Raw genomic sequence first — 27969 nt, forward strand, 5'->3', positions numbered from 1 at the left:
AATCACATGGTGGCTCACAACCATCTGTAGTGAGATCAGATGACCTATTCCGGTGTGTCTGAAGACAGCTACAGTGTACTAAATAAATAAATAAGTAAATAAATAAATTAATTAATTAATATTTTTCGTTAAAAAAGAAAAGGTTGCCATGCAAAGTAGAGGAATATGGTTTAGTGGTGGGGTGTCTGCTGAACCTGAGATCCTGATTTTGCTCTGATACTGTATTTCAAGAGTTGTGATTCATTTCTTCACTTTACCTAAGTACATTTAGGAGTGACTTTTGAAAGAGTTTGTGAAGATGTACAGTAGTCATTTGGAAAACGTGACAGGAACTTGTGAGCAATATCGGAATGGCGACAAGGAGGTGACAATTGGGAACACCATTCATAGATCCATGATGGAATATCCTTCTAAGTGGGGGGGGGATCAGTATTAAAAAATAGATGGGGTTCTGAAGCCAAGGCTTGAGAATTTCTTCAATTTGAAGCTAAAAGGGAGGGATACTTGTTGGAAACCAATAACCAGCCAGCAGATGCTGTATGTTGGCATTCGACATGGTTTACTGTGGAAGAGTCTGTCAACAGGAAGAATTGGCCTATGACTTCCTAGGTTGCTTTTCTGCATGGCCTTGGCCTTAGTCTTCAGAAGTGGCCTTGTCATCTTGTTCCCCTCTCAGTTCTAGGGAATAATTATGTACTCTAAATATGTGAGAGCCTGATTGCATCTTGCCTTGTATTGTTTTGTTCTCTTCTCTGTATAATTTCCCTATTTCCAATCTCAGGAGCAAGCGCAACGTCATCAAACCAACCCATATAGCTATGGAAATCTTTATGCTAGGCACCACAGAGGAATAAAAGCCTCTCTCTAAACTCCTTTGTAGAAAGGAAGATGCGAAGACTCATTTTAGACATGCCCGTGTAGAACTATCTCTTGGGGGAACAAGGAAGATGTCCAAGTCATTTTAAAAATACATCAGGAACTTGAGAAAGTGGTTGGATTCCAGATGAAGCCATCTGCTGCTGATGCCTCCATTAGCTGCTATTTCATACTTTATTAGAAGCAATCTAAGGGAGGACAGGTATACTTTGGATCTTGGTTTGAGGGTATGATATGTCCTTGCTGGAAAACATGGCAGTAAGAATGGCTTCACTCTGATGTCAGGAGTATGAAGCTGCTTGTTCCCATCTCAGGGGACCTGAGAGTAGTGAACGAGAATTCTGCTATTTTAGCTGGCCTTCTCTTTTATTGCTTTTGTGAACTCTGGATAGAGGCAATGACACTGTGCTATTCCTATTGAGGTCAAATCTCCCCCTTTAGATAACTTTTTCTGGGAATGTCCACACAGACACATCCAAAAGAGTGCATTACTAAGTAAGGTCCTAGGTATTTTCTAATTCAGCCAATTTAGCAGTAGAAATGAGCATCCAGGTTCCTGAGACCTATGTGACCTGTAAAATCATTCATTCTGCCGTAGTTCTTCCACAAACCTATGCTATTATAAAGAAGCATATAATTATTTGAAAACCTTGCTTTCTAAGTGGAAACTTATGGTGTTTTCTGAGACTTTAGGGTTTATTTTGAAACATTGCAAAGTAACTTTAGCATTAAGCTTTAAGACTCAGATCCTACTTAATTATAGGTCTAAGATCTTGAATTTAAGTGCTATTATCGAGGGCCAAGAGAGATGGATCTCTGGGCAGGAATATTTGGTTTGGAAACCTGGAAACCTCAGATCACATTCTGGAAACCTCAGATCACATTCTGTTATCTTTATAAAAAGGTGATTATAGGGGTTGGGGATTTAGGTCAGTGGTAGAGCGCTTGCCTAGCAAGCACAAGGCCCTGGGTTCGGTCCCCAGCTCCAAAAAAAAAAAAAAAAAAAAAAAAAGAAAATAAAAGAAAAAGTGAATATAGCTGCACAAATACCTATAACTCCAGCCTTCTTGGGAACTTGTTGACTGCCAGCTCAGTTTTATGTCTAATAAGGATCCTCTTTTAAGGTAGTAAGGGTAAGGCAGAGAGTTACAGAGCTGGACACCTATCATCCTCCTCTGACTTCTGAATACAAATTGGAATGTACACATACACACACACACACACACACACACACACACACACACACACACACCACACACACACACAGATACACAGAGCACACATTATTTTATGGCTATGAATAGAGAGCTTGCCTAGCATACACAAGATCTAGGTTCAATCCATTAAATAATCTATAAAAGGCATTATCATTATAGAGAATTATAACACTATCTATTGCATGTTGCATATTAAATATAAGAAATGTTTATGTTTCTCTATAAGTTATTTTCAATGGACAAACACTAATTGAACTTTTTTTGTTACACGCCTTCTGGTAATTACTGGGAACAGAAGAAGTAACAAGTAGTCCCAGCTACCAAGAAGTTTACAGCCTAGAAGGGAGACAAGCAAATAAATTATTACAGTACAAACTTCCGGTGGATATCGGAGGGCATTAAAGCATTAAGAAACCAGAACTGTGTTGTCAGGCATGAGTGTAAGGTATGTTTTTTTTTAAATCCCTTTCTCATATTGTGAGTTTGGACAATGTGCTTAACCTCAGAAGAGGGCTCTCAATCTGAGAACTTGTAGGCATTAAACCTGGCATGCAGAGTTCTTGTGAGTACTCTATAAACTGCTTTTGCGATGCTGATTCAGCTCCTATTCACAGTGGATGCATTTCCGGTAATGACTCCTGTTGTGTGGCTGGCAAGGATGACTACAATGAGACCAGTAATGGGAAAACAGAGAGACATGCAGGATTGAGGAGGGAGGTCTGAGGAGGAGTTGGGATAGGAGGACCTTTGCTTAAATTCAGGGACTAGTAGAATTAAGGGCCCAAAGAACCACATCTAAATGACTGTTAACATCACAAATGGCTACAATGAAGTTCAGTGTAAGATAAGTGTTGTTTTGTTATTGTTTCAAAAGCATACATCTGCGGGGTTACCTATAAACAGCATCTGTGGAGCCTAGGTATCCTTTTCGATGTGCTTCTATGAATTATTTGAGGAAGAAAAACATGTGGAAAACCTGCCAACAAGAAGTTTTATTTAGAGTTCTAAGGACTTCGGCAAGCCTCTCGTTTTCACCCTTTGTGTTTTCTCTTTACTAATGAGAACACGAAGGGCTAGAGTGGGTAAGGAACTTGTTGAGGTCACACCAGTTAGGTAGTGGCAGAATTAGACTTTGAACATTTGAGAGCTGACTGGATTTCACGTTATTTCCACCACAGCTCTGCCTCGCTAATGAGAAAGCAATGCCCATTAGCATGCTTAAATTGTTATCATCCTAATGGCATGTCAGATAACTTTATATCCCTATAACATTTTGAACTTTTCAAAATACTTTCACATCTGCTCTCTAATTTGATTCTCACAATAGCCTGTGAGGTATTTATAAAGTAATTTCATTTGAAAAAAAAAAAGTAAAATAGAGATAATGCTGCTAATTAGGGCAAGCCCCAGTGTTTGAAATGAGTGCTTCTAATCAAGCAGATGGAGAAAATGTTCCCCATTCTCCAATTGTGGCTTCTAGGTCAGAGATGGGAAAAATGTGACAGCTAGCTTTGTGGACGACACCTTCCAACATGTCTTGAAATAATCCCAACTGTTGGAATGAATACATGCCAGGTCACATTTGTCTCATGTAACTCTGGTGTGCAGAGAGATCAGTCCTTTTAAATTTTGCTTAGGCTGGCCTTTTACTGATATGTATGGATAGTTAAGAGGGACAGAATTAATTTTAATATGCTATTACATAATACCCAATCATTATGAAACCTCAAGTCTTTCCCAAAACTACTGCCAAACCTTTCTAAGACACATCTTGCCTGTTATCTTCATTCATGCTGCACAATGAGAACACCAAGAAATAGGGGAGGGGGGGACACATGTGACTTACAGAATGCAAGGCTTCAGGGTCCATGGATGAAGGATTCTTTAGCCTTCAACGCTTGCGCATGCGTGTTCCCTGTCTACTGGATGCATTCTGCACTTCACTGTTGGGAGTTGACAACAGATCTATGATTGGTATAAATCCTTCTGAACAGTCACATTTGGTTTGGTTGTTTGTGAAAGGGGACTTCTGGTTGACCTGCTGTCCTCTTGTTTCTCACCAACAAGACAATTTCATTTTGGTTCAACTAGCACCATCCTGGGCAAGCTAAATAGCATGAGTGATAGACTTCAATGGCAGATCCAGTTCTGCACCTCTCTCTTTACCATTGCCATGGTAAAGAGATAGGTGTCCAGCCTTTGAACAGTCCTGCATAGCTTTGCTTTTGCACCTTGCCTTGAACATTTGAAAGTAAAAGAGCTTTTCATTGCACAAAGCAATAGTGATATGGGGTGAGATCTGAGCCACACCCATTTCTTCTTGTTCTCCTTTGTGTCTGCTTGCATCATGGGATAAGTGTGAGGTGTGCTGACTTTCCATTAGTCTAACATAAAGTCAGGAAGTCTGTAACTGTAGTGCAGGAGGAGTTAACATGGCTAGTTTAGACAAGCAGGTGTCTAGAACTCATCGGTTACAGAGCCTAGTAAGTTGATGAGCCCCAGGTTATGCAAGATGACCTGTTTTCTAAAAAGGAGGTCAAGTGTGATCAAGAAAGACATGCAACATTAACCATTGACCTCCATTTTCACATGCACACATGTAGATGTACACTTACCCACATGGACACACACACACACACACACACACACACACACACACACACAGAGTGTGCACACCTAGGCCCACATAGAAACAGAGAACTAATTGATAGTTGACTTTGGCAAAAATATGGCAGCTTTCTCTCAAAGTCTTTTCAGATGCTTTTAGTTAGCATTGACATCTGTCAATTAAAACCTATAGAAACACACTTGCAGGTAAAATAGTTGAGTTCATTTCTCCTGCTAACAAGAATGGTTGGGAGCCATATCTTACCTTACAGAGGGTTTGGGGAAGATCTTGGCAGGATTTAGGCTTTGTGGGACAATTTGGAGGAGAATAAGAAAGAATCAAGGGTTCATTGCATGTCAGGTACTGTGAAAAGGTAGGGGCATTCCTACCATTGCTTCAATGACTGTAATACAGGACGTAGACTACAGTAGGCTGTGGCAATAAACAGTGAAGCAAGAGTCAACTTATTTAACAAGCAAGAGATGTCAAGTGTTTTTTGCATCACACCCTAACTCTGAATAAACTGTCTGGTCATTCTTTCAGAGTGAGCATAGTTTACATGATATTCTGGGGGAAAGCTGAGCTGATAGGCCTTTCGGCATGTTTGTGATGGTGCTGATGTTTGGTTGTATCAGGTCAACTCTTTTCCTATCACTTTTGAGCTCTTTCGATAGGACATAGAGCGATTGATTGATGAACTCCACAGATTCTCTGTGTGGCCAAAGGAGATCCTGGGAACTTACACTCCTATCTTTTCTCTGCATTCCAGGGTACAATGTCTGTCACCTCGATAAAGGCACTCCTCAGTTGATGTGAGTGGAGGCAAAGACCAGTGACAAATTAACTGGAGAGTGGGGAAAGAACCTGCCCACTTCTTACTTTTCTGCTACCCCCAACCCCTGAACTAATGGGGCTCTTCCTTTGCGCCAGTTCAGAGAGAATCAGCACTAATTTTATTTCTCTTTTGCTCTTTCTCAACTCTCTGGCTATAGAAAGTGCTCAATTTATGCTTCTTTTATCCTTTATAAAAAGGAGTCCCTGGTTCTAGACATGAAAAGCAGTTGTTGGGTTTTCACTACAATCTGTAAACTCTATCATAGCTTGCATTAAGATGAACAAATCCGCCCCCTCCTAAAACTCCTTCCATTCTAACAAATAGGAATTATAAATTTCTTTTACTGTTCCACGTCTCCACAATATTTAGCTTACATCAAATTCTAAAGGGCCAACGGTCTGTGGTCATTGCGGTGTGAAGGGTGGGCTACAGAGGTGAGCTGCCTAGGGCCCATTTATGAAGAAAGTTCAGATAGGAAATTTATCTACCTTTAGTGCCCCAGTTTCACGTGTACAGTGCAACTGTGACATTAAAATTACCCCTGTGTGTTCATTGTGATGATCACATAAATGATCCAGCAGCAGCACAGAGAACAAGGTCTTATTTCTACTTAATAAAAATCAAATAGCTACTTAAGAGTTCTGACTGTCATGTAACTTTATATTTATTTAATACGACTGCTATTAATACTTTTACTTATATACTAAGACTGGTTTTATTAAGACAAGGAAATATTTCCAGTTCCTGTCTGCAGATATATCATAAATATGCATTGCCCCAATATTCTCTCTCAGGAAGACCATGGCAGAGTATGGACAGAGGAAATATTTCTTCCCCTCATTTCTACAGTTTAATTTTCGGTAGTACCTTTAGCCCTAAAACTCACACATATGTGACTGAAGCCCATAACTGTAGAATGAATGCACAAATAGTTTCCCCATAGTTCTCTATGTCTCCTTTTATTCAAGAATTTAGAGGTGGTTAACCCGTGGTCTATTGTGCAAAACTTACATTTTGCACACATAGACCTCCACAGGGGACAGATTTACAAGCTGCTGAGATGTGGTGGCAGGGAGTTAGCTGGAAATATGTTCATTCTATGAGCTCTGTCCTTTGAGGAGCACATGTGTGAGAAATATATGAGTTTGAATTCATTCAATATCACGTCTGTTTCTTTATCTTGTATCCTTGATTAGAAGATAAGTATTTCTTCATATAAGACAGTAGAACATCTCACCTAGAGATTTTTTTTTTTATCTAAGAGTGAAGCGATTTCACTACTTATTCCACAAAAGGGAATGTTAGACATTAAAGGTGGTAAGATCATGCAGAGGCTTGGAGTGATGAAATTCAACCAGTGAGAGGGATGCTTAGGGCTACCCTAGAGCTGTCCTACTATACCCAAAACAGAGGACTCAGAGACATCACGTTCATTTCTCTTCTTCTGTGTCAGTTCTGTGCTTGCTGCTACAGAGAAAAGCACATTTGGGGGATATTTTGTCAATCTTGGTTTCAAAGGAGACAGGAAGAACAACAGAGACAGAAAGGACAGATTTCTGGTTTCACTTATGAGGATGAACATCCTAAGGAACCTTTTAATTACACTAAGATAGAGCTCAGAGCTTGAATATACATCCTGGTGAGCTCAGAAGGGGTTTAAATGTCATAGCATGACCACAGTGACCTGTATTTCCAGTTTCAGAATCCCTTCAGGCCTTACACACATGTACTGATGCTTTTAAAGTGGAGATACAGTTCAGCAGCATTCCAGCATTACACAGAGGGCGAATTCCACTGTATAGTGGCAAAACTTCCCTGAGGAGTGTTGTGGTTTCCAAGCCTGGGAGGCAGGAGAAATAGAAGCAAATGCCAGCTGTGCTTTCCTGGGTGCAGGATCACAGCATTACCGTGGAAACATAGATCTGAAGCAATTCACAACAGTGGTCTCTGTAGTGGCCACCTGCAGGGAGAATGTATTACAGCCCCTGTTTACAGTTAGGTTTTAGCTCATTTAAAAATTTATACAGACATAAATACACACGTATTACTGTTCTTACTCAAAAGAATGACAAGGCCTGGGATGTGCAAAAAAAATCATTACTTTAGGGTTGGAAAGACTCAGGTATTCAATCTTGTTCTATTCTACATAGCCCAGGGGCTTTCCAGGGCTTTATTGCTGAGCATTAAAACTCCTCAAAACTCTGTGACTTGAAGTAAAAATCTTTGTCTTTGTATACAGCATACAGGACCATGTTCTGTGGTCTAAGTGTGCCTCTAATGACCTCAGAGGGATTTTTTTTTCTTTTACTTGTGGCTAGTTAATGGCTTTCAGATAGCCTTACCCATGCTTCTGAAGGTTGAATGGTGACTACCTGAAGTGATGCAGATAATTACTTACTGATGATCGTCTAGCAGGCCGGAAGGGACTGTAAGACAACAAGGGCTTTGAAAGCCAAGGTTCAGGTTTAGCATAATATTGTCCATAATATTCTTTCATTTCTATTTATTCTATTTTCTGTTCTGTTTTGTTGTATTCCATTTCATCCTACCATATTCCAGGTTTTTCTATTCCTTCTCTTTCTTTTCAAGTCAGACACAACTATTCCATATTCTATAACATGTAAATAATCATGAATCTATTCTTTGATGGGAAAAGATGCATAGTCCTATAGCAAAGTGTCTGTTTACATAAAGGGGACTGACTATGTAATCTTCACATCAAGACAGTGTTAATGGCATTTCTGTCTAATAGATGAATGGGTTTGAGTGATACTTTGTTTCCCCATTTAATGTTCTCTCCAACTTAATAAAGTGGTTTTCCACCTTTTCTTGACCATCTACAGTAGGGAGCCCTGCCTTCAATTGCAGCTCACCTAATCTTTTGAAGCCAATAAACTTAATTAAATATGTTATTTTACAGTGTTAGAATCTGGTTTTTCTATGAAATATTGAAAATACTTTCAAATTTCACAGTAGATTGAAAAGTATGTTTTCCTGCACTGCAAGCGATGTTTCTGAAATGCATTCATTCTCCTCATCTTTCTTCTTCTTTGTACTACATATGAATTATATATTCTTAAAGATGAGAACACTATAAGAATATCTCCCCATGCCCTGACAAGTACCAAGAGGTTAGAAACTGCTACGATCCGGTGTGTTTTCTATATCAGTTTTCTTGTGGTGTCTGCTATAGCATATTTCATGCTAATGAAGACAGTGCCATTCTGAAGGGCTTGGCAGACATTCTGAGTTTCTCCTGTGGAAGTTCTGTGGGACCAGTTGCTGCTTTCCTTCTTTTCAATTTATAGATAAGGGTTTAGATGTGGGTGGCAGGACCTAGTCCACAGTCTGTGTCAATGAATGACTTCTTGTAAAACCTGGAGCCCAAGGCTCCATTAGCTTGTTAATGTGTGTTTTTACTGTTTTTTTTTCATGTTCTTGGATTCTACCTTACTCCTCTCACTCAGATGACAACCATAGCCTCATACAGCACAATAGATACAGGGTTCAGAGGCATTTTTGTCTGGGGTAGAATCTGTGATATTTATTTAGTGGGTAGTAAGTAGATAAGCATTTATTAAAGGGGGAAATGAGAAGAGAATCAAGAATGGACTTGGTTCATGTGATATTTGTGAATAAATACTTACACTTTCTCAACATAAATGCCTTTATGTGCATCTGAATATACTTGGGTACATATATAAATAAAGATATTCTTCATTGTGGCTCATGTTTGAAAAGAGTTTAGAGCTCTTTAGAAAACTAAACTTCACAGATTGAAGTAGCTTCGCTTCAGTCACCCAGATGGTGAAATGAGGTTTAGATCTGACGTTTCCAACTTTCAGAGGAATTGTACATGGCGGAAAATTAGAAGGTTTTGAGTCAAAATGAAGTTTCCTCATTTCTTCTGCCCACCATATACTATTTACGTAGTATCAGATGGATTGCTTTTCTTTCTTATGTGTGTAAAAATTTTTCTCTGTATGTACACAAAATGATTATATGATTTGCTGAATAAGACATATCATTTATTTTGGTAAATATCTTAGAGCATATCAGATTTGTGGAATTGAAATAATGACATGCATGATGTCAACCCCAAATTTTCAGAACCTTCAATAGTTATATGGTGCTGCCTGCCTTCTGATGTCTTTACCATTTGCTTTGTGTGAGGTGTATCTTATATTCAGGTATACCTTGTACCTCAGTGTTTCTTAGCTGCCTATGTTCCCAGCCTAGACTTCTATTTTCTTCTTTCTTTCTTTCCTTCTTTCTTTCTTTCTTTCTTTCTTTCTTTCTTTCTTTCTTTCTTTCTTTTCTTCCTTCCTTCCTTCCTTCCTTCCTTCCTTTCTTTCTTTCTTTTCTTCCTTCCTTCCTTCCTTCCTTTCCTCTCTCTCTCTCTCTCTCTCTCTCTTCCTGCTCCTTCTCCTCCTCCTCCTCCTTCTTCTTCACATTTTCAGTATTGCATGTACTTTTCTTTTTAAAAGTTTTATTGGTTATTTTATTTATTTACATTTCTTTTTAAAGCCTTGTGAGGTTCAGATTTGTTTTAATTGGATATTTTATGTATTTACATTTTAAATGTTATCCCCTTTCCAAGTTCCCCATCTCTCATCCCCCTTCCTTCTGCTTGTATGAGCATGCTCCCCCTCCTACGTACCTACTCCCACCTCAACACCCTGGACTTGGACCTTCTATACACTTGGATCTTCCCAGGACCAAGGGCCTCTCTTCCTATTGGTGACAGACAATGCCATCCTCTGCTACATATGTGGCTAGAGCCATGGGTCCCACCATGTATACTCTTTGGTTGGTGGTTTAGTTCCTGGGAGCTCTGGGGATCTGTATGGTTGATCTTGTTCTTCCTATGGGGTTGCAAACCCCTATAGCTCCTTCAGTCCTTTCTCTAACTCCTCCATTGGGGTCCCTGTACTCAGTTCAATGGTTAGCTGCAAGTATCCTCATCTGTATCAGTAAGGCCCTGGCAGAGACTCTCAGGAGACATCCATGTCAGGTTCCTGTCAGCAAGCACTTCTTAGCATCAGCAATAGTGACTGGGTTTGGTAAATATTATCCCCCTTCCTGGTTTCCCCTCCCCAAACATCTTATCCTGCACCCTTGCCCCCCCTGCTTCTGTGAGGGTACTCCCCCATCTACCCACTCACTCCTGCCTCACCGCCTAGCATTCCTTTATACTGGGGCATCAAGCTTTCACAGGACCAAGGACCTCTCCTCTCATTGATGCAGATAAGGCCATCCTCTGCTATATATGCATCTGGAGCCATGGGTCCCTCCATGTGTATTCTTTGGTCCCTGGAGCTCTGGGAGGTCCGGTTGTTTGATATTGTTGTTTGTCCTCTATTTTCATGATATTTTAACATGAAAAAAATATGGGATCCCATATGGATAACACACATATAGTAATCAATAACTTATAACTCCTAAGCAGAGAAGAGGAAGAAACCTCACAGCAGTTAAAATGAGTCACAAAACCGAGAACAAAGGAAAGATGGAATTAAATTTCCATGAATAAGGTTAGCATTCAGTGGTATGATGTTCTTCACATTTGCACTATAGAAGAATGCTCCTAGCAGGGGTTATTGATTTGAATATGCAACTGCTCATATTGGAAGATAAGAGGAAACTTTTCCCAAGCCCATTCTTTAACACAGCAGACATTTATTTCTCAAATACTTGTCTGGAAATTATTAGAACCCAGTGAATATTGCTTCTCTTTACCTTCCTTCTTGGGAAAGAAATAGAGTATGACTTTTCAAACTAAGTACTGGTCTTACACAACTGTTAGAATCTTTGTTCTACTTTATGCATTTGTGTCAATAATATATGTATATATTTTATTACCATCAGAAACTTCACATTTCTAAAGGGCTACATTATTGTATTCATCTTTGCATTTTAGGTTGAATAATCCTTTGATTTTAGCTAATCAGTAGACATTTGTTAAAATAAAGAATCAGAGCATAATGTCATTCACACGGCACTTAGGTAGGAAGCCTGAAAGTCCAAAGCCAGCCTGGGTTATAAAGTGAGACTTCGCCTCACAAATAATGGATAAATCAATAGATACAATTAATAAGAAGCAAAGTAATCAATCACAAAACCGAGTAGATTAAATAAAGGAATCAGCAAGTTTTTAATATGAATAATTATGCGATATGGAGGAGATATCAGAGTTCATGTTTACATAGTTAGGTAGGACTGTTCCCCTGATTAAACCTTAGTAGGTTTTCATGGGACAGGAGCTGAGCTTCCTCGATGTACCAGCTTGGTGTTTATAATTCCTTTTCAACCTTGTGTTGATTTGTAGACTAGTAGCTTTTAAATCATCAGCCTTAATAGAGATGCTAGGAACCACTGAGGGCTCGTCTTATCTTCTGTCTTACAGCACAGGGGTGTGCTGAACTAATGGTCTCTGTGGCTCTAGTTCTTCATTTGTGTCCTTTCTTTCAGACCTACAAGACTGAAATCAGTCAGCGTGAAATCAGTATTCACAATGTGTGGGGCAAGCGTGGGTTGGAGCTGTCTGAGGTTTATGGGCTGACCATCTTCCCTGCTGAGTACCCACGGAGGACTCCCCTGCTGTAACTCACTCTTGACCCTGCAAAGGCCTCTCTCTGACCATGCATCCATCACCTAGCACTTTTAGCTGCGGACTAATATTTTTATTCTGCAGGGCAGAGATGGGACCTCAAGAAATATGTTTGTTTATGCTATATCTTTCTGCTTATGCCTTATGTCTGTCGGCAAATTACTTTGTTTCTCAGTGTCTGGTTTTGGTAAGGAAAAGGGATTTTCAAAGATATATATCTTTTCTTCCACCTTGGGGGTCCTTCTCTTTTTGATCAAGGAAGATTCTAGAAAAAGATCTCTTCAGCTTGTTTGGTATACAAGGTGACTTGTCGCCACAAGTCTGACTAAAGAAGACAGAAGAGTCTGCTTTACTGTGATTTTCTTTATGTCATTTAACTCTTAGGCCAATAAATGTCCCTAGTGTCCAAACACAGAGATGGATAACAGTCAGGTTTAGCGGTAGCCGGAAAGCTGTTGGGGGCAAAGAGCAGAGGAAATTCAATTCCAGGCCCCAGAGTTTCTGATCAGTCTTGACATGTGTGCCTGGACAATAAGATTTGTGACCTATGCAGAATAAATATAAACCTAATATCAATTAACATGTATGAGTAGCTGTGCTCTGAGAGCTGGCTTCAGACTTTGGACTCTGGCACACAGGAAGTGAGAGAGTCGTACCTGGGATGAGGTCTCTGGATACTAACTAGTTCCTCATTCCTTCCTGGCATACTAACTCGCGTCAAACTCCAGGTTCATTAGCTAACAATTGAGAACAAAGTGGGAACCTCTTTCATAACATCATCTTATGAAACAGGAATATGGCATGGTAAGTGCTTAGCTTTGGTTTTTGGTATGTAACTTAGATAAGATGATGATAGTGGCCATAATAAAAACAATGGACTGATCTCGTGCCTAGTAAAAAAAAATCACAAAGTGATATTTTTATCTATTTTTTCATTCTCACAGTAAGGATATTCAGAATAACAATACTTACCATTATTACTAGAAATAGCAAGAAGACAAGTGAATGTGGTCACTGTAGACAGGAGATTGTTTCCTAAAGACGTCAAGCAGTTGACAGACACCAGTTCGTGGTTCGCACGGTGCCTTCTCATTCAGAGTAAAGAAATGCAGAGCTTCTCATGCTTTCTTTGTATCACTATGACATATGGTTTCCCTCTCTACCTGGAGCAGCCATAGGTAAGAAAATTAGTCCACATGAGACAGCCTTGTGTGTGGCTATAAGTTAAAGCAGCTCCTAGAAGTCAGGGCAGGCACAGTGGGCGATAGTGTTTTGAAACTAAGTTCTGGAGTTTTTGAGGAACAGGGCTACTTGAAAAAACATCAGTGTCACTTTATGCTTGTTACAAATCAATCACACAATCTTGAAACTTGTGCTTCTCCATCTTCTTCCTGTATTAAAGCAGACATAAACCATAGACTTTTACATATGCCAGGACTTGTATGCATTAAGGATTAATCACAAGCTACAAATCTTTCCTCAGCCTTAATTCAAGAAATCTGCAACTAACTAGTGGTATCAATGGCCACAGAGATAGCAAATTCTTAAGAACACAAGCATTAGGGATGGGAATTTGCTGGTGATAAGAAAGAAAGGAAGAAAGAACTGAAGTGTTTTTCATGCTAAATGTTGTGTTGAATCTTTAAAGCCTGGAACAAATTTAAGCCTCAGCAGAAATCTGTAATGAGAAAGAGTCAAAGTTGACTGTCACAGTAGCCTGTGGTGAGCTGAATGTGTCAAGGGCTAGACCAAAATCACAGCAGGAAGAAGTATTAGACAACATCAAAGGCAAGCTACAGATTTAAGTGTGTGGTCATAGAAGTCTGACTAAGAAGTTGGCATTTGAATCAGATCTACAGAAACTAAGCACACATATCTGTAGGAAGAGATGGGAGGAGTCGATGAATAGCGCAGGGCCCAAGCTGAGAACATGTCCTCAGGATGAAGAAAGTGCTCAAGACAATAGTGACAACAGAGTGTTGGCATACACAGTTACATTAGAGGGACCAGGGTGTGCAGTCTTGGGTCAGTGTACCTTCCTGATATAAGCTTCTTTCTTAATCTAAATGTCAGAGGAGAGAAATGATCTGACTTTCTTCTGTGTTGACATGCTTTTGAAAATTTTGGAGCTTTTGAAAATTTTGGAGTAAGTCTCATGTTAGAAAACTCTTTTCTAATAGCTTAGTGTCACTCACTTGCCTTAATAACTGTGGCATACTTGCTGAAACTAAGATATAATCTTTTATATTACCCTTCCTAAGACAACAGTGCTTCCCCATGTCTCCAGAGGGTGTATACTGAGACCAAGGCTTATAATCATAGACAGCTGGAACCCACATCAATTATCCTGTCCATTTTCATTAAGCAGTTTTATGCAATGTGGTCATAACTTTTGTGATATGAAGTCTGCGACAGCTTTTATCTGGCATATTACCTGTTGAACTGTGTATAAAAGGCTTGGTCCCTAGCATGTGGTACTATTAGAGAGTGATAGAAACCTTTTTGTGATGTTACCTACTGGCGAATCTTTGGGTCATTGGGAAAGTGCATTTGGAGGTAAGTTTGAGGTGCCGATCCTTCTCTCTCTTTCACTTCCTGGCAATCTTGAGGTAAGCAAATTTGCTGTTATGTGCATCTTACCATGCTATGCCACTTACCAGAGCCAAAAAATGGACCCAGTTCATTGATTGAAAACCCTGAAACTATGAGCCAAAGCAAACCTTTATTCTCTGTGGGTTTATTACTTCAGGCATTTTATTATAGTAACAGAAAACAAGCCCAAACTTTTCTCTTTTCAAACTTTGTGGATACAAGCTTTTTTCTTTGTCTAAATGTCAGCATGTGATATTTCTCATTTCTTACTAAGTCTGAAAAATATCTTCACCTTTTCTTTCAAAGAACTACACAGCTTCACTTTGATATATCTGAGTCACCAGTATCATCATTCTTGCATGTTGGAGCCATAATTAAATAAAACGGGAGTTACTTGAATTCAAGCACTGTGAGATCAAATGAATGACCTAGTAACCCAGATAGCTACTAAGAGCTGAGGGACAGGCTGCTAGCATATACAATCTGGGTAAACTAGGCAATGAAATTATTCACGTCTTATGTAGATGGAGCAGTACAACTCAAGATGTCATTAAGCTACTCAGAATAGGGCACAGCTTACAATTAAAGAATGTGTCTGTGGAATTTCCTGCTTTATGTTTTTGGATCCTGACTGGCCAGGAACAGTGAGAATCGTGGAGAGAAAAGCCACAGACAAGAGAGGATTACAGCATAGATGCTCTCCAGACTTTACCCACGTTTCCCCAAATGTTATTCTTCTATCCCAGGGTACCATGTTGTATATATTTATGTCTCTTTGGTATCTTTGGCTCTTCGGTTGTTTATTTACTTTTATGATGTTCAGAGTTTTGAGGGCTACTGCTCTCTTTGTAGGATGTGTTTTAATGTGCTTTCGGCTGTTGTTTCCTTGTTATTGAGCCAGGCTAATGGTGTTTGTGCAGAATCCCACAGAGACAGACTGCCATTGTTCCTTACAGCCTGTGACATGGTTCACATGACATCACTTCTCACTGGAAATGGGAGCTTCATTGTTTGATTGGATTGGTCACTGCCTGATTCTCCACTAAAAGGTACCATCTGTCTCCATACTCGATTTTTGTTGGAGGTGGGTCGGTGAGCCCTGCCCATACCCAAAGAGACATGGATTAGTTGACATTTTACCTACTTTTCTCGGGCAGATTTTTATGACTGAGCTGTTTAGACATTTGAGAGGGAGATCAGTTAGAAAGTATTACACAAGTGTGGAAAGAGGTGGTGGAGGTCATTGAGTTTTGTAGGAAGTGGGGTTCATAGCTGGGTCTTTGATGTGTGTTCAAAGTACAATTTCATGGATTTGATTGAAGGCTGGTGATATGTAAAGACTTCTCTAGCCAGCTGAAAGACAAAGGAGCCATTGGCTGAATGAAAGGACAGGCGCACCCTATTATAGGCTCAGGGACAGTCAGACTGTATAGTCAGAGTTCTGAATCAGAAACCCAAATTCATGTTTTCCTTTGCTTCTCAGTTTCCATAGCTCACCCTCACCATCTTGGAAGTAACTGCTTGCAGAGAGTAGAGTTCAAAGTTTCCACACTGTGGGTTTGCTCAACTCCATCTCCTATGGCTGGTTTTCATCAGCAAGCACAGTCTCAGGTTCAGCAGGGTTGTTTCCTCTTGCTCAGCAGGCAGTCCGCCAACAGCAATACTCCAAATGGGGATAACTGGTACCTATCATGATCTTCATGGGCTTTTATTGAATTATTTCATTATTTCCCCATGAATTCAACAACATTCTTTCCTTCTAATTAAGCAACCACTTTTATTATCATTGACAAAATTATTTAATGGCACAGGCCCTGAAGCATTCAGTCAAAGTCACCAAACATGGTCAGAGTGTTCTTTAACAACCTTCAGCCAAGGCAATGCTGATTTGGCGACACTTAGCCATGCTGTGTGAGCTGATGTCTCAGCTTAAAAACAAATGAAGCAGAGACAGTGGCTCATTGATACAACTTTCAGATAAGTCACTGTTTTACTGCCATGACAAGATCATGACAGCAATAATCAGCTTCAAAGGGAGGAAGGTGGGGCTGGAGAGATGGTTTCATAGTTAAGAGTATTTGATGCTCTTCTAGAGGACCCAAGGTTTAGTCCTGTCACCTACATGGCAGCTCACAACCATCTGTAACTCAACACCATCTCTGCAATGACCACCTCGTCCAGCAAGGAAGACGCAGCACCGTTGGATTCTTCTCAACAGCCTTTATTGCAGGAACACCTCATTCTTGATATGGGGACCCCGAGGAACAAAGGCACCAGCCTTATATACAAAACAGGCTATGGCTATATACTTGTCCTCTAGGGATTGGTGGAGCATGAAATACCTCATTAGCATGAATATCACTCCAGCCTGAAGCTGCCAGAGAAATGCCAAGGACATGAGCTTTGTGGGTGTTAACCACAAATGACCACCAGATGTCAGTGCCATCTTTTATCTATATGTGCCGCTCCCTACACATCTCCACCACACTGACCACAGCTAGCAGCATGCACACATGGCACACAGACATACATGCAAGCAAAACACACATGCACATAAAATGAAAAAATATTTTTTCTAAAGAAGGGATTGTAAGTTTTGGTTCATGATTTCTAAGGGTTCTGTCCATGGTTGCTTGACTCTGTAGATAGAAAATCAGGTGGATGCCAGGCACAAAGAAAACCAGGAAGACACTAGCATCTAAATATACTCATCGAGCATACCCCTGGAGAGACAATTTCTTTTAACCAGGGCTGTCCTTCAGACAGGGGACAAGGCTTCAGCCCAGGGCCACTGGAGATGTTTTATGTCAGCTACAGCACTTTCACATGGTGGACTTTTGATTCCATTACCATCCTCCTCAGTCGAGTTCTGTAGCTGCTTGAGTCCAGGTGCAAGATTGAGAAATTTTCCACGAGCCATATGCATGCTCTGGTGGTTATCCACCTGCCGAAATGTCATTTTACAGTATCTATAATAACACACAAATTTTTCATTATGGTAAGCAGAACATCCTAGGATCTACTGCTGCTTGCCTTTGTCCACAGACCACAGTACTCAGGAACTTGTGGCTGTCCCACACACTCAGTCTCTCTGCCTTTGCACGCCAGCCATTTACTTGATGTTCTGTTACACTGGTTTTGGTTTGTTTGTTTGTTGTTTTGCAGGGATGATTCCCCATGATTACCTTTTCTCTTGCCTTTTCAGAGCAAATATTTCCCTCTACCAGCTTGAAAGTTAGAAAGTTTCAGTGTTATCTGACATGGCAAGCCCTTCTCACCAGCCACTAGCTAACATGGGATCCTTGATCACTTTTCCTCAGGAACTTTGTGCATTTTGAGACCATTATTGCTCATTTTGTCATTACCTAGATTGTTTTCTGGCTTCTTGGGGGACATTTATTTGCACTTAACAAGCTCCTGTACCCTCAGCAATTGAATAGCAACAATGCCTCAAAGTAATTGAACAGCGAGTGAACGAAGATTCTGAGAATCTTAAGAGATCTGATTGTGAATACTTAGCTTTGCTTCCTTAAAACAGAACACACTGGAAATATATCTTGGGAAAAATAAATGACAGAAAATTTTTTATTTGTGGATTAAAAGTACATGACTTTTTAGTTTTGTTGGTTTTATATATGCCTGTGCATATATGCTTGAGAGAGAGAGAGAGAATGTGTGTGTGTGTGTGTGTGTGTGTATGTGTGTGTGTAGGTAGGTGTGTGTGTAGGTGTGTGTGTGTAGGTGTGTGTGTGTGTGTGTGTGTGTGTGTGTGTGTGTTGGGGGAGAGCAAGAGGTTGATCTCAGTGTTGGTGCAGCATATGTAATTGTTCTCCCATTAAGCTGCACTCATCCTTGAACCAGGTTAGAACAAGCAACTGGAAAGTGCTGGAACAGGATGTTGAAAAGAGGAAACAGCAAAATAAATTGGGAGATGCATTGGCAGAGATTGTAAATGTTTCCTGCTCTGCAGCTGTCAAGCACACCCAACCCCCAAGAGACCCACGGTTCCCTGGAGTGGCTCCTGTCACATATCATGCGCCAAGAGACTCCTGTGTTGGTTTATGTGCGGTTCCCAGTGGGACCATCCAGAAGTAGAGAAGGGAGGACAGGAGGGGACTTTGGAAGCCAATTATCTTTAAAAGTTCATTTATACACTTCCATTCCAGCCTCTCAAGAGCAATGGCAGAACTCTCTAATGGCTGTTCGTTTAAATTTGGAAAACTAGTAGGAATATGAAGCTGAAAAATATGTGCACATATTAAATTGGAAAGGTATATGTGCACATATACTCATGTATATGTGTATATTTGTCAAACCAGTATCACTTCATTCATTCTAGAGGCATAAGCTTTGGAACAAGTTTCTCATAGTGTCTGTTCCTTTAGAGTCCTTGGCCTTTGGATATGGATCAAATTTTATAAATGTGAGCACAGAGTTGATATCCAGAAATAATTCTTAGATATAATATCTGAGTCTCAAATCCATTTAACCTTGGTAGGAGGCAAAGGCACTGTGGGCTCAGAGGCAGGAGGGACACTGATGGCGTCTCTGCAGTTAGATGCTGTAAAGTACAGAGTGGGTGAGGAGAGAAGCTGCAGCCTGGGTCAATTCAGATTTTTCCGAAAGTAAACCATTGGACACATGTATGTGAAAACACAGATTTCTTTTTAAAAGTCACTGCAAGCAGCAGAAGTAGAGGCATGCTCAGATTTATACTAGATCCACTGATTTTTGCTTATTTCTTCTCCATTCTATCTCACTTTCCTCCTTTCCCATTTCTTTCATTCTTTCCCCCTCCCTCTGTCCCTCTTCCATTTAAAGTTCACTTCTTTTTTCTTGTGGAAGGTCCTTAAACAAGTCAGTATGTTCTAGAAAGGTATGACCAATGGAATACAGATAGTTATGTAGATGATACAGGAGCATAGATGCCACCTTGATGTGTTCTCACATGAATTAGCATAGTTGCTTCACACAGCTATGGAGACTCAGATATCTGACAGCAGATTGAGCACAAACTGGAGACCTGTGGGTGTGGTAACAAGGCTCAGTATAATCCTGAAGATTTTATAATGTGGACAACTGTTATCTAGTGGCCAAAAGTCATTTGTGACTATCTTGGAGTCCTAAGGTCAGAAAAGCCCCAGTTCTGATACTCATGAAGAGTTTCCTAAGAGAGACACTGATTCCCCTTTGATGTTTCCGTTCCGTCCAGGCCTCCTGGACCTGATGGCATCCACCCTCATTGAGGGCAGATCTTTTCTTCTCATTGATGGCACACAGGTCTCCAGAAAACCCAACAGCCATGCTGCACAATGCGTTAACAGTTCCCTAATCCCATCATGTTTTCACCTAAATTAACCCTTACCTACTCTAGGGTGATCTCTAAGCAGGTCACTCTGGGAGGGAAATTCCAAGGAGGAGGGCTTTGTCACCAGTCATTGAGAGCAGTAAATATGTAGATATTCAATGTAGTGCTTTTTAAAAATTTACAGATTGATTTTATAGATTGATTGTATTTTATAGCATACCGTCTTTGCCCATTCCCTCTGCAGAGCTTGGTCTAGGTTAAACAACAGTGTAACTCTTCCCATGTTTCTCACGCTCCTTGGTGAAACGTGCTGTGGTTGTTTTTTAATAGCCTACATGCTGCTTTCCTTCTAACCCAGAAGAAACTTTTATGATATTTCACATGAAAGTGTTAAAAACTGGAGAAGACATTATTCTCAAGATCAAAATGATAAGAATCGAAGGTGGGGATGGCGTTTGTTTTTGGAATGAGGCCATGGAGACCAGTTACTGCTTGTTATCACTGGGTTCTACTATGGTGAGGAGAGGAATGAGAGAATTGATTGCTACATAAGGTTGAAATCCTTATGTGTCTCATCTAGCACCTCCTGCCTTCACAAACATCCCAGCACCTCCATCCTGCTGTATTCTTCAAGGACGTACCTTCCATTCTGTGAACGATGCCAGAGAGCTGACAAGCTAGCAGGAAAGGTCTGACATGACTGAGGAACTGTCTAATGCTCTTCCAGCTAATCAAGTCCCTTAGTTCTACTGAGGACAGATAGTTAGCTGTGCCAGGCTGGGCACTGTGTCATGGGTGGGAACACATGCAGAAAAGGAAATTGAATCTATAGCCGTAGTTTTTCTTTCCTCAATCTACCATGTTTACCAGGGAAATCAGTTCCGGCAGCTCACCTCCCTGAGATTAGCACATTGTGCGCTTTCTGCTTCCCACAAATCAGACTTGAGTGGAGAAGAGAGGGGGCAGCAGAAAAGGTAAACGTCAAGGAGAGCCAAAGACAAGGTACTGAATGACCCGTGAGTTTCCCATTTCCCATCCTTTCATGTAGGGATGAACATTTAAATGGGTTAGCTACATTGATAGAATTGCATCAACAGCCTAATAGCCAATCTGCACTCAGGGATACCCTTTGGTAGAAATCTACCTGCTTGCCCTGTGTTTCTGAAGTGAGAGAATTCCCAGAGAAACACGTGTACTGCACATATTATTGGATCCTTTCCTCTCAGTGGGTTAGATGCAATGGGACTTCGTCAGCATGCACATTTTGTGCAGTAATGTGGACTATTCAAGGATTACTTTTAATTCTCAAAGTCGCTGTCCCTGCGCAGTGATCTACCATGCTAATTTCTCTCAGCCCAAGGTCCAGGCTGCCCTAAGACGTGGCTGGAACAAGTCATCAGCAGAAGAAACTAACAGCACCAGATGTTGCTAACAGATGCGGACTCAGGCTGCGGTTATTCTTTCTAGGAGTTTCTCAAAACCAGAACAATCTGAGCAGAAGCAGATCACTCTGGGGGGAAATTCCAAGGAAGAGGGTTTTGTCTCAAGTTATTGAGAGCAGTAGATATTCAATATTTTTTGAGAAGTTGCTGATATTGGCTCTGTCCCAAGGCTGTCCTTCGTCCCCAAGTCCAGTTGGATTCAGCAGGTAATTAGCACTTTGCTCTTTTCAAGATTCAGCGGTTTGTAAGACTCCATGCTAATAAGAAGGCTGACATCTTCACATTGCAGTTCATTGGCTGTGAAAAGGCCATGTTCTCTTACATCTAGAAGGCACAGGGTTTCATCACCTTCTCCAAGATAACCTGCTCACTGCTCAGTGGCTATACAGACAGTACGTCAGGGCTGGAACCAGTGTGACTTAGATAAAACATACAGAGGTATTGCCCGCTTATTCAGCTGAGACAATTGAGATTTTAATAGGATGATCTCAAATTAAAAATGAAAGCCAAAATATTCCATGGAGAACCAATTATGAAAGTCTTCAGTAAGGATGGGCTTAGCATCACTGGCTGGGCACTGATCCTGTCCCCTTCATTCCCAGGAGAGAGGAAGCTCCTCCAAGGTGCCTGCCTCACCAAAGCAGAGGAGATCCTAGTGCTGCGGCAGCTTAATCAAAGCTGGAGGGAAGAGCAAATGCCCTAAAGATCAATTGTAGCAACTAAGCCCTGTTCTGAAGACAGCCTTCTAAAGAACTGAGTGTTAGTCACTGCTCTACCTCCTAACTATCCAGCTCCTAGCTGGCAGGGAGCTAGTCAATCCATCAGTGCTCTGGTCCCGGAAGAACAGAAGATGCAAGGTTAGTGTTTGAGGGTCTCAGCAGCCTTAGGAGGTAGCACCGCCACCACTGGGGAGGTCTTCAGAGGTGAGGCCATAGGAGTGATACCCTACGCCCTCCGGGTTATGGCTATTGAGCTCAAAGTCTGGGACCAAGATTTGGTTCCCTTCTTTTTGTTGCATCTTCCGGTCACACCTCACTTACATCAAAGGTCCAAACTGCTCTCAATTTCCTTGTAAATTGTGAATAATCTACAAGCACTCCTCAGTGGGAGCAGTAGCTGAAGGCTTTGATCTCTGCTAACAGTAATAGCGAAGCCACAGGCATGAGCTGAGCAGCGGAAGAAGCTAAAAAAAATAGTGTTTTTTTTTTTCTCTTCCCACCAGTATGAAAAGTCAGCTGTGATATTCTTACTAACTGATGTTTGTAAGAGGGATACAGAGCCATCCAAGAATCTGTGTGCTTTGGCAGAGAACAGATACGTCATTTCACTTAACTCTTGTTGCTCTTATGGTAGGGAGCATCATTTGCATTGTCTTGAAGAGAAAATTGAAGTTTAAGAGAAGAAAGTTCAAGGTATTCCAAGTAGTATCCAAGTAGCAGAATTGGGATATAACCCAGGCAAACTGACTCCACATTCAGTGCTCCATATTTGTTGGGTTATGAACAGTCTCCCCCCAAAAAGGACAAGTGCCAAGGCAAAGGCTTGATCAGCAACATGTACAGTTGTTGAGAGAGGATTGATTGATCGGGGCTCCTTGAACCTCTCCGGTAACAGATATATGTTACTGGATGACACTGTTAGTTGGTGAAAGAAATTGACCAGATAGCTCTGTTAGGGGTAGGACCCTGAGAGGGTTTGGGTTTGGGAAGTGTGTCTTGGAATGATGTCCACTGGCTCTGTGCCTCCCTCATTTGCTCTTTGCTTCCTGGCGACGATGAAGTGAGCAGCCTTCTCTGCCTTGCCACACACACAGCAGTGGAAAGAGCCAACCATGAAATCATGAAACTCCTTAAGGATCTGACACAATGAGCCCACACATAATTTCTACTTGAAGTTGTTTTCCTCAAGTATTTTTGCCAGAACAGCAAAAACTAGATGAACCCAGTACTTGTTAGAAATTCAGGCTCCATTAAGACCACTCTGACATATCTGAGTTCTTTTATCCCACACCCCCGAAGCTCCAGTCAGAAAGCTTTTAGGTGTGATTCCTTTTCTAAATGGCAGCCCTTCAAGATGATAATTGTTAAATAATGTCCTGGATCAAATGTGGTTTGCCCACAGGGCTTTAGTTTGACTCCACATACTGGAAATATTTCCATAGGTTTCTTCCCTATGGCAGCACTGAGTTTCTGTTATGAAAATAGCATGTCAGATTCAGGAGACTGCGTTTGATGAGAATCTGCCCTTGAGGAACTTTTATGTATTCAACTTCTGGAGAGGCTGAGCCCTGGGACTCTTATAAATTCCCTCCATGTTAGACCCTCACTGCGTTCTTGCCTGGACTTGGTGGCTTTGTGTGTGATCAGAAAGTATTAGAGCCAAAAGAAAAATCCCTGTACTCAGTGACTAAGTTAGCTATCATATTTGTAGAGGTGTGACTTACCTAAAAACATCTGTTGGATCTACATTAAGAGTCCAGGGTATAATAGAACCAGTGGCTTTAATTTCCACGCCAGGGATACAGATCTTTAAGACACAGCAGATGCTCGAAACCATGGCAAATAGTAATGACTTCTGTGTCCACTAAGTTTTTCCCTTGGATAAAGCTTAGTTAGGTATTGTAAGAGGTTATGAATATTTGCTAAAACTGAGAAAGAATGATTTATAAGAAGTCAGGGTAGTGTAAGTTCTGTGATTGTTGTCTCTCTCAAAATACTGGGCTTTCAACCATTCACTTAAAGGAAGCACTTTGTGGCTTCTCCATGGCACATCAGAATGGTGACCATCATTACGCTTGCTTTCTGGGACCATTAAATAAAATAAAGGGTTGCTTGAACACAAGCATTGAAGTGCAATGACAGTCAATCTTATAACCTAACAGATGGCTGCTAAGTGACTAATGGGCAGGTAGCATGTACAGAGGATATGCACAATAAGGGGACAATTCAGTCCCCTGCTGGGAGGGCATTCCATTTCATTCTGATACTCAGAACAGCATGCAATTGACTACTTAGGAATTGTTTCCTTCTGGAAATTTCTATTTTCTATTTTCAAAGAACTGTTGACTTTGGGCAGTTGAAACTATAGAAATCAATATTGTGTGAGGGGAAACTGCTGTCCACTACAATATTTAATGATTCCATCTTATCATTGACTGAACAGACTATTTGAGGGAACTTATATGCTAGGTTGAGGAGTATGCCTTTCAGCTTTCTCCGGTTGAAGAAATCATATACCCAACCCAGACTCTGGCTCCAAAACAAGCTGTTTTGTCTTCAACTGTGAACAGCCCGAACAGTAAAATGGCAGCAAAATACCAAGTTTCTGACAAGGAAAGCAGGGAAGAAAAAAGAACAGGAAAAAAATTGTGAAGTTACAGAGGTAAGTTTGCCTTGGAGTTATGGAGCAGCTGGAAGAGGATGGGAACACGGCATGACTTTTGCTTAGTATGTGACCTGTGTCACAAATGAGGGGGCAACATGAGCAATCCTTGTAATATAGGCAAGCTTTTTCTCTGCGAGAAGCACTTAGAGAAAGGAAGAAAATTAAAGTCAGAGGCAAGGCATAAGAAAGTTGAATCCTCTCAGTCTACAGTAGGTGGAGACACTGCCTTTAACAAGCTCAATAGTTACCTTCTTTCCTATTTCTTACTACACTGACTATATATACATTATATATATAAATATATATATCATCTCTTATTATATTGCAGCATATACTTCTCCTTCATAAGAGTGGCCTATCATAGTGACTGACTTTGCTATCATTTTTCACATGTATATAGAGTTAGTTATTGAAAGAACTGTTTTAATACTTCAAGAGGAACCATTTAAAGGAAGGTGTGATAGTCTTAAAGGTTCAGAATTATTAAGGATCACAGCAAAGTCGACTTCTGTTATCATTTTTCCATTTATTCAGTATGCTGAGTTTTACTTAAATCCTAATACTGCCCGAATAATTCGGGGTCCTTTTTCTCAACACTACTGACAGAAATCAAAGTGTAATTTTTTTTTTTTTTGGCGCCTATCAAATTGGAGGTTGTTTCTTTTTCTTTTTCTTTTTTTTATCATCCCCCTAACCCCTCCCCCTCCCCTTCTATATGGGCTTCCCCTCCCAATCCTCCCCCCATTACCACCCTCCCCCCAGCAATCACGTTCACTGGGGGTTCAGTCTTGGCAGGACCAAGGGCTTCCCCTTCCACTGGTGCTCTTACTAGGATATTCATTGCTACCTATGAGGTCAGAGTCCAGGGTCAGTCCATGTATAGTCTTTGGGTAGTGGCTTAGTCCCTGGAAGCTCTGGTTGGTTGGCATTGTTGTTCATATGGGGTAATTTTTATGTAAAGGAAAGTATGCTAATTGTACCCTCAGACTAAAGGCTACTACATTGGACTCTGTATAAATGCACAGACACAGACACACACTAACACACGAAAGACAGTCATGTTCCCTCATTTTGAGAACACAATTTTTAGTTTATATTGTTTCACTATTTTTTTTTTAAAAACAGGTCTTATACTGTAGCACAGGGTATTTTGAAAATCACCAGGCAACCCAGATTGACCTCAATGCATAGCCGTCTTCCTGCCTGGGCTTCCTGGTGCTACTGTTTTCCTTCCCTTTCCAAATCTTTCCCGTGGACCGTCAGTCTCTTACTGTTTTCCGTCTTTACTGTTTTTTCTATTTGTATAAGGTTTTGAGCCAAAGCTAAACATCTGGTAGCAACAGCAGGACTGCTTGGGTGGGGGGGTTGCGTTCAGAAGCTTCTTCATGTGCTCGCCAGCCTCCTGACTCGGCCACTGCAACCAGGTGACTTACTCCAGATATTATATACTCAAGAGCTAACTGACTGGGGATAAAAGAATTGAAGGAAAAGTAACACTATGAATATTAGGCTAAAAACCCTCAGGTGAGATATTCCATAGCCTTCACCTTAAAAATATTTAGTCTGGTTTTTAAAAGATGAAAATCCTGTGTTTCTCTCAAGCCCCTGATGGCCAAAGAAAGTCTTTGTCCTTAGTTAAGGCTAGAAGAGATTGTCTTAATTTGGTTGTAGATTTCTTAGTATTTAAGTCTGCAAATCTTTGCTACTGTTTCTTTTTTTTTTTTACTCAGACAGAAAGGCACTGTGGTTGTGAAGATCTTTTCTTAGTTGATTTTGCTGGAAATAGAGTCTGTCCTTTAATAAGCTGTATTTTCTGTTAGCCTCTGGGTAGAAATGAAATGAAATTCTTCTTTTCTCCCTCCCTCCTCCTGCCTATCCTCCTCTCTTGCCTCTTCATTCAAGCCTTTGTCATACACTTTATTTCTCTGGTCTATTTCTTACCTTCCTCTTTTCATGTAATAATTGGTGTCTTCAATCTATGTGTACCAGACAGGGAAGTCCAAAGCCCTCTTAGATTAAAAAAAAAAATCAGGATTTTCTGTGCCTACCAAGCCACAGTGGTTCCACTGTCTCCTTTTCCAAGCCATCCTTAGGCTGGAAGCATGCAGCAGGTTATGTAGGGGAGGGGACTGTGACATCCTCCTCCCCTGGGCGAGTTTATTACATTGATGTCATCACAAAACGTATCTTTCCATTTCTGCAGGTGGTAAATCTTTACCGTCCTCTGTTATGAAGGCAGGCCCCTCGCTTGGTTTAACCCTACTAATAGTGTAATTGACATCTGAGTGGCATCAATTCCTTTAACATCCGGAGTTACGGCTCAGGTTATTCAGAAAGCTCAATTTGAGATATATAAAGTAATAGCTTCAAATATGGTTTCTTCGCAGATTTAAATAGAAAAAAATGTAGCATGATAATTTTCAAATGAGCCTTTTAAGCCAATGTAATCAGTGGCACGCCGGAGCTGGCTCCTTGTAGCTAGCAAGAGTTCCTTATTACATTTTGGGGAATTCTGAGAGCTTGTTATAAAACACAGACATTATTAAAAGTTGAATCAGAGAAACTTACAGTGAAATAAATTATATTAAAAATGGTAATAAAAAACTCATTACTCCCTAATTATTTTACTACATTTTGCCATTATCTGTGCTTCTGAGGTCACTTAATCTATTGTTTATGTAATGTGGACACACCATAAGATGTATTATACCCAACCTCTTCCAAGCTCTGGGCTATGGGTTGGAATTAACTTCGTGAGTCCATTAATATTGTAGAAATCTGTCATGTGTTGTGACCATTCAGAAAGCTATTAAACCATTATAACACACCACTTTGTGTGGTTATTTCCTGTCTTACAACTGAGGGTTTCTGGTTTAGGAAGGAAAAGTATCTTGCAAAGTTTGGGGTAATGAAAGGCTTGGTCAATATTGGTCACAAGATATCTAGATCAGCGTGAACATTTGGGTTACTCTGTAGACAAATAAATATTAGTGGGAAGGGAAGAACCCCTTTATTAATCTCCATTCTCTATTCTCTTTTTGCCAGAGTGTCTGAAAGTGCACCTTATCTTCTGTCCAGCTCATTCCATAGCCACTGT

The 27969-nt window shown here is 40.6% G+C and overlaps 2 protein-coding genes across 49 annotated transcripts in view; both read left to right on the forward strand.

Annotated features, from left to right (window-relative positions):
• Erich1 (glutamate-rich 1) overlaps nucleotides 1–27969 on the forward strand; it is a gene marked incomplete at its 5' end in the record, with an annotated part of 52793804 nt that overhangs the window by 38785660 nt on the left and 13980175 nt on the right.
• Nucleotides 1–27969, forward strand: part of LOC148000601 (uncharacterized) — a 251643-nt gene that overhangs the window by 76816 nt on the left and 146858 nt on the right. For 8 of the 49 annotated variants that reach the window (XR_015640021.1, XR_015640001.1, XR_015640027.1 and 5 more), the window contains 2 exons: nucleotides 15695–15787; nucleotides 16832–18354. The exons of 23 other annotated variants lie outside the window; for them this stretch is intronic. The gene's annotated coding sequence lies outside the window, so the exon portion shown is untranslated. Of the gene's footprint in view, nucleotides 1–14592; nucleotides 14703–15639; nucleotides 15788–16221; nucleotides 18357–27969 lie in introns of those variants that run through there. 18 more of the 49 variants (XR_015640007.1, XR_015640008.1, XR_015640002.1 and 15 more) reach the window with 10 other exon arrangements.

This window comes from Rattus norvegicus, chromosome 16, assembly GCF_021556685.1.
Source record: "Rattus norvegicus strain SHRSP/BbbUtx chromosome 16, alternate assembly SHRSP_T2T, whole genome shotgun sequence".
NCBI classification, from domain to species: Eukaryota; Metazoa; Chordata; class Mammalia; order Rodentia; family Muridae; genus Rattus; species Rattus norvegicus.